This window comes from Microcebus murinus, chromosome 12 (genome assembly GCF_040939455.1).
Source record: "Microcebus murinus isolate Inina chromosome 12, M.murinus_Inina_mat1.0, whole genome shotgun sequence".
NCBI classification, from domain to species: domain Eukaryota; kingdom Metazoa; phylum Chordata; class Mammalia; order Primates; family Cheirogaleidae; genus Microcebus; species Microcebus murinus.
In genome coordinates, this window is record NC_134115.1 from 75,076,920 (window position 1) to 75,092,739 (window position 15,820).

A 15,820-nucleotide genomic window follows, 5' to 3' on the forward strand; every position below is an offset into this window, starting at 1 on the left:
TTCTCCAGCCCTGGGGGCGGAGGGGGGAGGGAGCTCAGAAACAGTGCTCCTCGGCGGTCGCAGCGTGTGCACCAGGATCGTTTTGAAGCGATTTGCCTGCTAGCTAATTCACAATTGTGGGGGGAAAGAGCCAACTTTTTTTTTTTCTTTTTGCATTTAAAATACTGGACGCCTCAGGCTCGGTTTTCTCCCTTCAAGGTTGCGCTCCCCCCTTGCACACGCACTGCCATTACAAGTTCAAGTGTTCGTGTGGACAATTGTTGGGCACCTGCTGCGTGCAGGAGGCGCGTGCAGGCACGTCCTGGCGTCTGCGGGAGGTCGGGAGATCTGCTGTGCGGAGGGCGCTCAGGCTGGACCCTGCGCGTTCTCCAGGGCGAGGGAAAGCCGTTTTCAGGGACACAACGTGTACACACAACGCGCGCGCGCACACACACACACACACACACAAATGAGTGCATGTAAAACTGGCGAAATCTGAGTCAGGTGGGTGGACTGTATCAATGTCAATGTTCTGGTTGTGTGATCTTGTCAACATAAGGGGAAACCGAGTGAAGAGTACATGGAAGGTTTATGTATTATTTCTTCCCACTGCATGTGGATCTACAATTACCTCTCTCTCTCTCTGTATGTGTGTGTGTGTGTGTGTATATATATATATATATATATATATATATATATATATATATAGCAGGTTGTGAAAAAAAGTATTCTATGCCCTCCCATCCCAAGACAAAATGAGAAGACACCCCAAAGCACGTCCTAGTCTCTCATCACCACCTACTCCCCCAAATATATATAATCTAAGTAAAAGCCCTGCCCTTTAATTCGAAGGGGACTTTCTAGGAGCTCCATAGCGCCCCCTCACCTAGGCACAGACGTGCGCACGCACGCAGCTGGCACACATACCTTCCAACCCGAATGGCCTCTCCTACGCCATTCCGCTATGTATTTTTTTCCCTAAAACTGTCCCGGAATTGCCACTGTAGAGCCGACTGACTTCCATCTGGGAGAGGGAGAAACGGACTGTTACCTGCAGAAGTAGGTTTGAGCTGGACCCAGAAGGATGGATCATTCATTTATTCATGTCTTTCTTCATTTAGTCACTCTTCATTCCACATTTCCAAGGCACCCGTTCTGTGCTGGGTCATATGCGGGTTGCTGGAGACCCAGGTCAAAGAGACAAAATTGCTGACCTCGAGGAGGTCACAGTCCCCTAGGGAGAGAGATCGCACAAATAAGCAAAACCAGTCTAATAAGTGTGGTGTTGGCTGCCGGAGCCCAGCTTTGGGGGAGGAGGATATGGCAAGGGCTCTATTGAAGAGAGGACAGCTGGACTTCCTTCTATGGACAATAGGGAACAGTGGAAAGGTTTTCAGTACTGTTGGCTTAATGCTTTCCTCAAACCGAGGGTAGGAATTGAAGCTGTATTTTCTCCAAAGATCTGCAATTTTCTTCATGTTCCTAAAACAGGCCTAGGGTAAACTAATGCCCAGTGAACATATTTAATAGGGTCTCTGAGGAAGATTTTTTTAAATAACCAGTTAAGCTACCCTTGGACGTCTGTCTTACACCTCTTAAGTTTAGCAGTTAATACTGTATCCTTATTCCTCCTTCTCAACTGCTGTTGAATCCTTTAATGCAACTAGACTAAGATACTTAAGAAAAAAATCAATCTTCTCCACCCTCAAAATGTATTAATGGCATACCTCAAAATGCCACCAAGCAGGGCTTAATTGTATGCAGTTCAGGTTTTCTGCAAATGTATTTCATGCTTAGCTTTCACTTAGTTTGTGTTCTAATTATAATTACTGTGATTGGCTTGATAAATGCATCCCAGGAGTTAAGAACCCCCCTCCCTTCCCAGCATTTTATTTCTGTGCAAAGGATGTTTTCGAGGAGGTATCTTGCTCCAGGCAGCAGAAGCTGAGTTGCACAGGCAGTCTTAGTAGAAAAGGAAACACTTTCTTCTGCAAACATCAGAGACCATCTGGGATGCTGTGCTATTGTGTACTTTCATAGAGGCCAATTTGGGAGGGCAGACAAGTATGAGAGCGTAGAAAAATAAATCCTTGGGGCTTCTTCCATCCATCATACATAACCGCCTTAGCATCAGTTTGTACTGTGCCCCTTGGGTGAGAGACAGTGTGTAACTGTGCTCAAACCTCAAGAATCCTGTTTCATCTATAAAGGTGTGTTTATCATTCAGGAATAAGCTCTTAGGAACCCAAGATGCCTGGGCTTCTGAGGGCTGCACTGCCGCTGGCCTTCAAGCCCTGGGAGGAAACCATGAGTACAGGACTTGGCCCTGGTTGTATACTGCCCTCTTCAGAAGGAAAATATTATTCGCCCATGCAGACTGCAGGCTTCAATTTGCTTCCTTCACCAAAGCCACTTTTAATTGCTCATTATTGCTCTCCAACTCTGGCCAATAAATACCCTTCCCGTAGGAATGTCCCTGGAGACTTGAACACACAGGGGAAGTTGAAAACACAAAGGGAAGAGGAGTGAATTGTGCTGTGCTTTGTGCTCAGCACAACTTAGAAGTGCTTTGGCTTGAACTGGATTTTTGATTGTTGTTTGTATCTCATGTGTTTGTTTTAACCAAAAGGCAATGTTGCACTCTGGATATCAGGCAGAAAACCATTATTCCAGTCTCAGAGCTTCCCTTTAACTAGTTGCAGGACCCACAGGAAATGGCTTTACCTCTCATCTGGAAAATGTTGCTTTCAAACCTCCTCTGTCTCCCCGGAGGGCACTTGCAACCTGTGTGTTTCATGTTCCCTGCAGTCAATGAAAGCGTGTTGCAAGTCACAGACTGTCATAAAGATGGTAGTTATTTTCCCAACTTTTTTTATGGCAATCTTAAAAAGCCTTTTTCTATTTCATAGTCACTGGGAGCTTCTCTCCTTTTCTCTTATCCACTCAAATGTATCTTTAGAAGGCAATAGAGAGTAATCTGAGCTGCATTTCCTATGGGACATATAGAAAAATATAGCTAATGTTTATTGAGCGCCAGTTTTAAACACTTGTATTGTAGCTCATTCCATCCTCCTAGTGCTTTATAAAGGAGATACCATCATCATCATCACCACCACCATCATCTCGCTCCTGGTGAAACAGCACACTGAGACATAGGGAAGTAACTGTACCCAAGGTTACAGAGGTGCTTAATGGAACAGCTGGGATTTGAACCCAGACTGTCTGGCACCAGAACTCTTACCCTGAACCCTGTGCTCTATGTACAATCTCCCAAATATTTGGCTCAGAAATGCTGAACTATCCCAGCACTTCTGCTAGACTAGTACGAGGACCACATTTTCCCATGGAACGGTACAAGGACATGTTTTCTGTAGAAACTTTGGTTAGGAATATCAGAGGTTAAAAACAAGCCACCTACAAATGATTTATGTTTGGTAAACTAACATTTTGTGGTGGAAGGAATGAAAAGAGGTTTAGTAAATAAGACATCATTGAGAGAGATGGAGAGGATTTGGGGACCCCTGCCTGGGTCCTCAGCCCGGACACAGGAGGAGGAAGAGGCTCAAAGCCATTCTGATGCTGGGTGTCTCGAGGAGCCTTTTCTAGCTCTGAGATCTTTGGAGAAAGGATGTTAGCAGCTGGAGTTATCACTTCTGCTCAAGGACCACAGCCTGTCTATTCCCTGCGATGTCAGGGGGGATGGTAGCAGCAGAGAAGGGAAAAACAGTCGCCTCCATGACCAGTAGATAATGCAGGCACTATTGATAGAAGTGCAGGGAGACAAGAGAGAGGTGAGAAAAAAAATGAGAGCACAAAAACATCGGGAAAAGAGGAGAGATACAGGTATATTTATCTTGGCCTGGGTGTAATCTCTTAAGAGTCTGTCTCATCGTCATGGAGAATCATGTGATGTTTGTGCAGGACGGGCGCTGGAGCACAGAGTTGATCTCCAGATTCAAATCTCATCTCTGCTATTCTCTACCTTCGTGACCGTGGACAAAGCACGGAGGGCTTTAGCACCGGAGTTCTCTTTCCTGTAAAATGGGGACAGTGGCGCTGTCGTTAGCGTTACTGGGAATATCGATTGTGCTCTTGAATCCAAAGTGTTTCTCACCATGCCTGGCACATACCAGGTGCCCCTACGATGCTCGGCATCCATCTCTCAGTTAAAGCTCTTACCGCATGGGAGCCCCTCGAGAAAACAATCAATCTCTCTGTGTCCAGTGCTCAGCCCAAGGATGAGCACATAGTAGGTGTTCAGTGATCATTTGCTGAATGATTCCTTAGTCCCCTCTCTCTCCCCTGGTGTGTCACAGATAGGACAATCAGAGCCAGGGAAGGTGGCTGTATTGCTTTTCGTCCTGCCAGTAGCCAGTGGTGCGTGTCCCAGACTCTTTCATTAGTAGCTAAAAGGAACATTTATTGAGTGGTTGCAGAGGGTTAAGCACTCTGCAGGCATTGTTTCTCTTAATTCCCCAGAACCCTACGAAATGGATACTACTAGCATTATCCCTGCCTTACAGATGAGGAAACTGAGTGCCCAGGACATGAGCAGTTTCCCCAAAGTCTGCACTGTCACTGAACCTTGTATTAAGCCAGATGGAGCTGATGTGGCTTTTTTCTTACACAGCTTTGGGGGAAATAGCAGACTATCATGAATAGCAAAAATAAATTGCAGGAAGCCAATTTGTGGGCTAGAAAGAAGCAGAGCAGTGGAAGTGACCTTATCAGGCATGCTGTGCTGTAATCCGATTGCTACGCGTCTGTAAGAGCTTCTTAAATCAGGGGATTATGTATTGGTTACACTGGGACACTCGCTCCAACACCAGCCGGGTTCAGATTAGAGAAGCCCCTTGCAAAAACATCCTTGCCATGCACACATCGGCCATGCTAACTGCGGCATCCATTCATGCATACGTTTGCTCCGTTCATTCATTCGTCATTCAAGTGATTCTCAGCTCCCTCCGCTCTGCCAGACTCCATTGTGGGGATTCTGCAGGAGCAGGACTGCCACGGGCTCTGCCCTCCTGGAGCTGACTGTAGGCAGCTGTCCGGTTGTGTGCCTCAAATGTGAGCATGCGCGGCTGGACAGGAGCATTGAGAGCTGGGAAGGGAGGGTCCAGGCACGGTTTCCCAGCCAGCTTCCCCTTCTCCGAGCCTCAGCCCCCAGCCCATTTCAGCAACACACCCTTGCTCATGACCGCAGACAGACTTGGTTAAACAATTCCAGGTTATGTAACCTTGGAGGAGTCACATCGTATCTCTGAGCCTCAGTTTCTTCATCTGTAAAAAAGAGAGCTAAAAAAAAAAAAAAGAGCCATAAAAAAAGGGGTGGTTGGGAGGCTAATGGAAAGAACACATGAAGACCCCACCACACAGGGGCTGGGACCAGGGAGACGCTGAACAAGGGGTGGCTCTGGGCTGGGTTTAAGAAGCACAATGCTTTGAGAAAACCAATCCTTCATTCACTTTGCTCATCTATATAGCTCTGGTCGCACATTTTCTTTTCAACAAGGAGACATTTGACTTTCTGCATAATTGCCTTATTTCCTCACTGAGCCTTAAAAAGCCGTTTTGTTTTGTCTTGTTTTTAACCTCATTCTTCCAAGGACTGTGAAAATGAATGCTGTTGTCGGCCACGTGCTTTCCCCCCGTGCCTCAGTCTTCCCGTTTGTACAACGAGGGGCTTGGAGGTGGTGGTCTGCAGGCCCTTCCAGCTCTAAGGATTATGTTTTTGTTTCTCACGCCGAGGAGGAGGTGGGGGAAGGAAAGGAGAGGAGGGTAAGGGGCATGAAGGTTTTCCTGGAGGTTCTGGGCTGACGCAGCTATAGAATTCTGTCCTTGGCTCCACGGCTGACTGGTTTGAGGCTCTTAATGTCTCTTTGTATCTGGGTTTCCAACAGCAGGTAATGGTCCTAGCTGCTTTTCCGCGGGTTTTGTGATTTTTTTGCCTTTGACTTTGACCATCTTCAAAAACACTTGGCAGACACTGTTATTACATTTGCAGGGCCCAGTGTGCCCAACTACTCGGCAAATTGTATCAAAGAATCTCTGACTGTTACAGAAGAATGCTTGCGCTCTGCATTCTTCATTCTTTGGAAATGTGATATTCTCGTTGACCTTCTGTGAAAGTAACAGTAAATGGAGTTTCAACATCCTACAAGTGTAGTCTTTTTTTTTTTTTTATTTTAAAGCCAGATGGAAACTTAAAGATATATTTATTTTTTTCATTCAACAAACATTTGTCAAGTGCCTACTATGTGCCAGGCACTGTGTGGTGTGTGAAGCTGCTAAACTCAGTCCTAGTTCTTGTGGCTCCCATCCAGCTGGGAATAACACGTAAGACTAATAAATCATTACTCACTTGACTGCTTGAACAACACACATTTGTTATATACCATTTCCATGAGTGAGGAGTCGGGGCATGGTTTAGCTGGTTCCTTTGCTCAGGATCTCAGAAGGCTGCAATCGTGTCGGCAGCAGGGCTGTGTTCTCATTTGAAATCTTCACTTTGGGACAATCCACTTCCAGTTTCATGCAGTGGATGGCAGAGTTCATCTCTGTGACGCTATGACTGAGGGCTCCACCTTTTTGCTAGCTGTTGGCTGGAAGCCACTCTTTGCTCCAAGAAGTGGAGCAGGCCACATGTTTTTGCATGTGGCCCAGATGTTAGCTGACTACTTCCATGCCAGCAAGGGAGTCTCTCTGTCTCTCTCTCTGGTCTGCTAACACGATGACTTACATAATGTCATGTAATCATAGGGATGACATCCCATCATTTTTGTCATACAAATAACCCAAGCAAGGGCATGTCATCCTGTTCCTTTTGTCATATTCTATTGGCTAGAAGCAAGTCACAGGTTCTTCTCCAACTGAAGGGGAGGAGAACATACAAGGGTATGACTACCTGGAGGTCCCCTCAGGGTGTGTCTGTCACACAGAAAATGGCAAAGTGCCATAGCAAGTGCCCAGAGGATGAAGCCCCTGGTTCTTCCAAGTGAGGTCAAGAAGACTTCCTGAAAGAGGGAACATTTGAAGGATGACACCTGAATGAGAGAAGGATCATCAGATGGGCCAGGTGGGAAGGACACTGAGGCAGGGGACAGCATGAACAAAGACATAGCAGCAAGAAAGAATGCAGTATGTTCAGGAAACTAAGGAAGTTCTTGTTCTGGGTAGTTGGATGTGGCAAGCAGGTGGCCAGAGATGTGGCTGGAGAGGAGAGGGGCGGGGCTGAATTATGACAGACGTGGGGTGCTGGGCTGAGCCTTTTGGGCAATGTTCTGAAAGCAAAGCAACAGGCAGCCATCCATTTGCAGGTGCAGGTTCTGATTTTTCCTGGAAGAACACCAGGCACCTTCCCTAACAGCTCTCAAGGATTTACAGATGCACTTGTGCTCTGTAAAGATCCACAGCGAGTCAGCGCTCTTGCAAGAGTATGATAGACACCAGAGCTGCCTAAAAATATGCCTGAGCCGCCACGGCGTACCAAGCCATAGACTGTGTTTGTTGGAAGAAACATCCAAAGTCCACATAGACCAATGGCTGCCTTTTGTCCTCAGTGGGAGGCAGCTTGGCAGGGTGTGGCAGGCACCAGAGTCAGACTGGCCTGGGTTCGAATCCTGGCTCTGCCACCTGCCAGCTGGTAAGACCTTGAGTGACTAACCCCTCTGGTTCTGCTTCCTCATCCATCCGATGGAGATGACAAAGGCTGCCGTGAAGAGGGAATGCAGTTTTAGATGCCAAGCACTCATCTGGCACGTAGTGGGTGTATTGGTTTGCTAGGGCTGCCATAACGAAGTACCGCTGCCGGGGTGGCTTAAACAACAGAAATCTATTTTCTCACAGTTCTGGAGGCTTGAAGTTCAAGATCAGCATCAGCAGGGTTGCTTTCCCCTGAGCCCTCTCTGTTTGGCCTGTAGATGGCCTTCTTCTCCTTTTGTCTTCGCATGGTCTTCCACCTGTTTGTGTGTGCCTGTCTGTGTCCCGATTTCCTCTTCTTGTAAACCATATTGGACTAAGGCTCACCCTAAAGCCTCATTGTAACATAATTGCCTCCTTAAAGGCCTTGTCTCCAAATATGGCTACATCCTCAAACTCCTGACCTCAAGCAATCCTCCCTGCTCGGCCCTCCCGGAGTGCTAGGATCACAGGTGTGAGCCACTGTTCCCTGCCAAATATGGTGACATTCTTAGGTACCGGGTAGTAGAATTTCAACATATGAATTTGGGGGTGTGGGAGGGGGCCACAGTTCAGCCCATAATGGTATATATTCCCAACTCATGTTAGATGCTTCTTCCTCCACCTCCAGTTAATGAAAATCCTTGTGTCCCAGTTGCAGGCTTGACTTCTCAGCCTCTCCTGTTTGAACCACGCTATGAGAACCAGTTTGTCTTAACAACAGCCTCCCGGAAAGACGTGCATGCACTCCTTGCTCGGTAAATAACAGTCACAGCCAGAGCGGCCCTGACGCTACCCTGACACTGTTGAAATGTGCCCAACGAGCCAGCTGAATCACCCTTCTCCAACGTAATCAGATGGCAGTAATTTTCTGGAACGCACCATTCCAAGGGAGCAGTGTGATCTCCAGGGCTTTGTGTTGCCTAATTAAAAGGCACTGTAGCAAGAAGGAGATTGCAGTTACATTTTTGAATCACATTGTTCTGATTTTGGAGTTTGAGGAAATGAGGAGTTTATTTACTGGACTGTGAGGAGGTTGGGAAGGGTGGCTGGCCCAGGGAGTCTGTGGGAGCATTTGCTGGTCACGTGGAGAAGGCTTTGTGCCATTGTTTTTGCTTGTCAGAAAAAGCCAAGGTCACGGCACTGGCTGGGAGTCCTCTTTCCTTCTAGGTGATGGGCCAGGAAGGCCTGGTCACAGGCTGAGACGGGCACTGGCTGAGAAATGTCAGGGGGAGCTGATCCACCTTCAAAATTGTTCGGTAGCACCACCTTATTGGACATTTATTAGGGGCTGCTAATAATGGGCATAATAATAAAAATAATTAACATTTATAAATGTCTCAAAATTATGGGCTGTTAATTTCGGGCTCGTGGCTTCAGAGCATCTGTGAAGTCCCAGGGACTATGCACAGTATTTGTGCATGTATGCACATCAATGCTTCCTTTTTCTAAATACTGTGGTCCATGACCCAGAAAGATTAAGATCCCTCTATTCTAAATAATACCCGCTTCAATTTACTGAGAGCTTGCTATAGCTTACTGTAGTACTAGAGCGTACATTATGTCCCTTCCTTCATTTCTGTCAGTTCTCTAAGATTTCTGTATCATCCCCATTTAACAGATAGAGACACAGAGGCTGGGAGGCTAAGCCCTTGAGAAGCAAGGCCGGGGTTTCCTCCATCCATAGAACCAACATTAATTGAATATCCTTGCCCTAGAAGGAGAGTCATACAATTGCAATGCAATGAGTCGGGTGCTCCAATAGATGGGGCACAGAGTGGGCAACGTGGGGGTTGGAAACCAGGAAGGCTTCCTGGAGGAGGGAATGCCTGCCCTGAATCTTAAGGAGAAGGCCATAGAAGAGGTGGGGAGGGCACTCCAGAAGTGAAAGCTAATATGCATCTGGGAGTGTGCCAGGTCGAGAAGGTGGAAAAACACAGGTCTAACCAAGGACATTTCTTTTGCAGAATCCTCATTCAACCAATAAACTTCCGAAGGGATGTTCAGCCTCCTTTGTGATAAAGGGAGTTGCGAGTTAAAACCACAATGAGATACCATTTCACACATCCCAGATTGTCAAAATCAAAATATCTGACATTACCAACTACTGACAAGACTGTGGTGCAAGAGCAATGTGCTTACGGGGTTGGTGGGAGTGTAAATTGGCACAGCCATGTGGAGAGCGACTTGGCAGTATCTAGTAGACTTGAAAACGTGCCAAGTCTAGACCCGGCAGCTCCATATCTTGGTGTATTTCCTGGAGGAACTTTCACACATTTATACCAGAAGTGTGTCAGTTGGTTTCTGCTACGTGACAAACCCTCCCCAAACACAATGTCTTAAACAAGCATCGTTGGTTTAGCTCACACTTCTGGGTCACCTGGTCTGGTCATCTGGTCTGGCCCAGCTTGAATGATCTCTGCTGGACTCTTTCATGTGTCTATGGTCAGTTGTAGGGTTGGATGGAAGCTGAATGATCTAGAAGCCACATGCACGTGTCTATTATATTAGTCCACTGGCTGTTGTCTGGAGCTACAGGAACAACGGCCCACACATCCCTTGTCTTCTAAGTCCACATCACGATGAACACTCTTGCCTGAGGATAGGAGATGCCTCTAACTCACGAAAGCTATAATCACACTTCCTGCAGGATGAACTGATAACATGAATTAGGAAAAGGCAGGCTTCAATTTCTTTTCTTTTCTCTTTTTGTGTAACACCTCTATCAAAGTGTAATTCATGTACCATACAATTTCCCCACTTAAAGTATACAACTCAAGGTTTTTAATATATTTACAGAGTTACGTAGTCATCACCACAATTTTAGAACAGCCCTAAAAAATCACTCATTTACTTTCTGTTTCTAGAGTCTCATTCTGAATAATCCCCATTTATACAAATGGAATTGTCCAATATGTGGCCTTTGTTTTTAAGGTTCACCCATGGTACAGCATGTATCAAGACTTCATGCCTTTTTATAGCTGAATAATATTCCATCATCTGTCTTTACAGTAAACATTTGGTGTATCTCTTCATCAGTTGATGGACATTTGGGTTGTTTCCACCTTTTGGCTATTATAAACAATGTTTCTGTGAATATTAGTGTATACGTTTTTGTTTGGCCATATGTCTTCATTTCTCTAAGGTGCTTACCTAGGAGTAGAACTGCTGAGTTGCATGATACCCCTATGCTAACCATTTGAAGAACTGCTAGACTGTTTTCCAAAACTGGCTGCAAGAAGTCAACCTATTGGGGCCTTTTAAGCTAACACCTGCTGGTATGACGCTTAGTTCCTTCTTTGTTGCTGTTGTCGGTTTTGTGTGCTTGTCAGCTTTTTACAAACCAGGATTCAGATGTGATGTGGCTTCAGGCCCAGTGAAATTAACAGTGTTTGGGCAGCTGTGACTGTGTCCCACTTTGGGCTCTGAGGCCCTGACAAGATACAGGCAGAGCAGCTAACTCACCTGCACACTTTCACCGGGCTCAGGGGGGCACCTTTCTGTTCCCAGTTCCATTCCATCATGCCTGTCCCTTCTGCTGCACACCCTCCCTTAGCCCTGTCCCCTCCTCTGCCAGGCCACTGGGGCAGGGCCCGGGGGTCATCTCACCAACCCCCCCATTTCTTGCTGGGGACTCTGAAGCAGGATGGGGTGGTTGTGCTGTCCCAGGTCAGAAAATAAGTTCATGGCAGAATTGAACAGAAACCCATTTCTTTTTTTCTTTTTAGCATTATAGAAGTAGTGCGTGCTTTCTATAGAAACATTAGAAAATAGATGTATTCTTTAAAAGAATAAAAACACACTTTTAAAAAGATCACCCCATAATTTCACCACCTATAGAAAACTAATACATTTTGTTTTTTTAACTTTTATTTATTCATTCATTCATTTATTCAGTGTGATGTGATTGATAATAAGAAATGTATATTTTGGTCTTTGACCCCAGTTGCTGACACAGAGCTGCCAATCCCTTGGGATTTCCTGGGCGAAAAGAGTGTCTGTCATTCTAATGAGGCCACTCTTGGTGGGCTCCTGAATGAGGGCTGGTCCCCAGAAAGATGAAGCTGTGATCAGAAGCTTGCAGCTTTCAACCCTACCTCCCGTCCTCCCGGAAGAAGGAGGAGCTGGAGACGCAGTCATTTCTACGGGAGGAAGCCTCCATAAACATGCCTGAATACTAGGCTCGCAGAGCTTCTGGGTTGCTGAACATGCGAAGGTTCCAGAAGGGTGGGGAGCCCAGAGAGGGCATGGAACCTCCACGCCCCTTCCTGCAGGCCTTGATTTACGTATCTCTTCCTCTGGCTGTTCATCTGTTTCCTTCGTAACACCCTTTATCATAACTGGCAAACACAAGTACGGGTTCCCCGAGTTCTGTGGGCCGCTCTGGCAAACGATCAAACCCGAGGAAGGGGTTGCTGGAACCTCCGACGTACATCTGGTCCAAGGGACAATCTGGACTTGCAATTGGCGCCGGGGAGGGGGAGGGGCAGTCTTGTGGGACTGAGCCCTTCACCTGTGGGGTCCATGCTAACTCCAGGTAGATAGTGTCAGGATTAAATTGTACTGCAGGACCCCCAGCTGGTGTTGGAGAATTGGTTGGTGTGGGCAAAAAACCCACCCATTTGGGGTCCCAGAAGTGTTGTGTATGAGTATAAAGAAAAAGTTTGTTTTTCCTGTACACATCCAGTAAATGTTTATCGGTGTCTACCAATTGCCAGGTACTTTACTAAACCCTGGAGACATGTTTCTTTGCATATGTATATATGTAAATATATACATCTCTTCCTACAAAAAAACAGGATCATCACATATATTTTTTAATAATGTGAATTTCTCTACCATACCAACAATATGTTGTAAATTCCTTTCTATGGCAATAGATGTAAATCTGCATCATCATTCTTAATGACTGGACAGAATGTGCCATGATTCATTCAAGCAATCCCCCATTATTGTACACATAGATTATTTTTAACTTTCCCTTATTATCACTGTAGCTATAATAAGGAATCTTTTTATTTTCTTAATCCTTCAGATAAATTCATAGAAACATAACTACAGGGTCAAAAGGTATATTCTTCTTCTAAGGCTATTATTGATACATTTTGCCAACTCACCCATCAAAAGGACTTTACAAATATAGTCTCCCAAGAGTACCTATTACTCACCCCTCATGAGCATTCTGCTAAGCCCTGGGGAATTTATTCTTTGTATTCTTTTCCAATTTGAAAAGAAAAAAAAAATGGTTGCATAAGTTTCCTAGGGCTAATCTAACAAAGTATCACAAATTGTGTGCTGAAAATAACAGAAATTCACAGTTCTGGAGGCTAGAACCCCAAAATCAAGGTGTCAGCAGGGCCATCTTGCTCCTGAAACCTGTATAGAAGTCATGCTCTGCCTCTTCCTAGCTTCTAGGTACACCGTGATATTTGGTGTGCCTTGGCTTACAGCTGCATAACTCCAATATCTGTCCTCATTGTCATATGACGTTCTCCGTGTGTGTCCCCTTTATAAGAAGGTGGCTATATGAAATAGCCACCTTCTTATAAAGACACCCATTATATTGGATTAAAGGCCCATGTACTCCAGCTTAACTAATTATATCTGCTATGACCCTATTTCCAGATAAGGCCACATGCTAAGGTACGAGGGGTTAGGATTTCAACATATCTTTGTGTGTGTGTGTGTGTGTGTGTGTGTGTGTGGACACAATTCAATCCTTAACAATGGTATTAAATTACTTTAATATTTGTTTTTTTGATTACTGGTCAAAGTTAGCATTTTCCCATATATGCCTTAGCCCATTTTTCTACAAGTGTGTTTGTCTTTTATTTATTCTAAGAATTCTTTACGTAATAAAAATATACACACCTAAACCACGGGCTTTTCTCCCCTTTTACTCAACCTCAAACATAGCAGGACCTGTCCAGACTTTGGAGTGTTTGTGGAAATGTCAGAGTATGGCTTGCCCTGGGTGCGGCTCTCTGCCTACTGGCATGGTGAGAGAATCCACTTCTTATAGCCCCAGCTGAAGGATGTGACTTTTGTGGCTTCTGTGTGAGTCAAAATAGACTAGATTATGCCACATTAAAAAAAAAAAAAGAGTCCTGCAATCTTGGTGGGTCCTAGCACAAAGATTTACTTCTTGCTCAGACCATGTGTCCATGGCAGGTTGGCCAAGACTCTGCCCTACACCATCACTCCAAGACCCAAGCTCCTAGAGGGGCTCCCATCTGGGACATGAACGTTAGAGAAACAGAAATCGCACTGTTAACGGAGAATTTAATACAGGGATTGTTTTAATGAGTAGTAATGAAAAATCAAAAGAGAACAGTGAGGTAACAGAGAGTTAACTGCAGGAAGCAAAGACCACCCTGTAGGTCTGGGGGGACAAAGGGAAGAAGTTGGGGTTATCAGAGCCTCGCTGCTCGAAGGTGGGGCTGGCCACACGGAGTTGGGACCCAGACTTCTAAAAAGGGGGTGCTGCTCAGCTGGTGCAGGTACCTCTCCGGAGGTGCCATGAGGCTGGCTGGCTTTGGGCGGGCTGGAAGACCCAGGAACTGGAACCAACCATTAAGGCAGGAGGAAGGGCTGTTGCTATGGAGACACTGACTGGATCAGCAGGCAAACAGGAGTGAGCAAGACCCCTCTCCCTTCTCCCTCCCTGCAGCCTCCTCCTGTGCTCACTAATGCAAATGCAAGGGGACAGGAGACAAAAGAGCCTCAGTATTAGGAGTAGACTACAGAAGAATGGGTTTGGGGCTAGTAACTAGCAGAGCTGGCACAATGGCAGGGGCAGGGAGAGCATGATGAACCATGTCCTGGTCTTCAAGTGTCTACCAGAAGTGCCCCCACCCCCACCCCCAGCCAGAGCTGGTCACAAGTCCTTGTTGTCAGTGGGGCAGGAGAGTGCGATTCTCCTCCATGAGGGGCTTCCAATACTGTGAACAGTAAATACAAAACGCCCCGCAGATTCTAGTAGCTTTCACCTGGTGAACATCTGCTCTTCTTCATATGCCCAGTACCTGGTTCAAGGATACTCTAAGGTTTTCTTACCTATGACGTGGTCCGGCAATACCCGGCTCTCCTGAGAAATGCAGGCTCTTGGCCCCACCCAGATCTGCTGAGTCAGAACCTGCATTTCGTGCATGCAAGTTTGAAAAGCTCTTCTCTGGGGGTCTCTCTTGGACCTTGAACCAAAAAGAGAGTATGCCTTGTACTTAAACCTGGGAAAGGATTTTCCCCAATCTACCGGTATCAGCAGCCTTGAATGAGTGTCAGTCCTCTTAGATTCTGGCTTTAACTTGAGAGCCCATCTTAGTTTCCCACATTGATAGGAATTTTATATTTCTCTCTCTCTCTTTTTTTTTTCTGCCTATTCATAAGGATTTAGAGAGAAGCTGGGAGGGCCCACATTGGAGGTTGCTAGCCAGTTGTCACTTGCCTGCAGTTTTTTGACTCCCAGTCCTGAGGCTCTAACTCACGTGGTCCCAGGTTTGTAACTTCATTTGAACGCCCTTCCCCTAAGGCTAGGGGGTGTGTTAGTTTCCCAGGGCTGCTGTAACAAATGACCAGAAACTTGGCGACTTAACACAACTGAAATTTACTCTCATGGTTCTCAAGGCCAGAAGTCCAAAACCAAGGCTTCAGTTGGGGAATGCCCCTTCCCTCTGAAGGTTCCCGGGAAGAATCCTGCCCCGCCTCTTCCTAGCGCTCCCAGCAGTCCTCGGCTTTCCTTGGCTGGTAGCTGCATCCCGCCAGTCTCTGCCTCCGTTTCCCATGGCAGCCTCCCTGTGTGTCTCTGTGTGTCCTGTCCTCTTCTCATAAAGACATCAGTGACTGGGTTCAGGACCCACCCTAAATCCAGGATGATTTCACCTCTTAGTCTTTACCCAATTACATCTGCAAAGACCCTATTTCCAAATAAGGTGACCTTCTGAGGTCCCAGGTGGACATGAATTCCTGGGGGACACTATTCAGACCTGCTACAAGGGTGAATGCAGGTGTTTCTGGGCCTTACTCCAAGACTGAAATCCCTTTGTTGGCTCCAGTGTTCCTCCCTATGATGTTCCTCAGCACCCTGGCCTGCAGCCCTGACTCTACATGAGGCACTACGGTGACAAGAGGCAAGTGTCTCCTCTGCAGCTGGGATGGCACTAAA

The 15,820-nt window shown here is 46.2% G+C and overlaps 1 long non-coding RNA gene across 2 annotated transcripts; it reads left to right on the plus strand.

Moving 5' to 3' along the window:
- Window positions 1-170: 170 nt before the first annotated feature.
- On the plus strand, window positions 171-8,995 carry LOC105873685 (uncharacterized). Of its 2 annotated transcripts, XR_012922197.1 has the most exons (3): window positions 244-483; window positions 8,045-8,132; window positions 8,315-8,995. It is a non-coding gene; the product is annotated as an uncharacterized LOC105873685 (long non-coding RNA). The 2 variants fall into 2 exon arrangements; XR_012922198.1 differs by lacking the exon at window positions 8,045-8,132 and having other exon boundaries at window positions 171-483.
- Window positions 8,996-15,820: the final 6,825 nt, after the last annotated feature.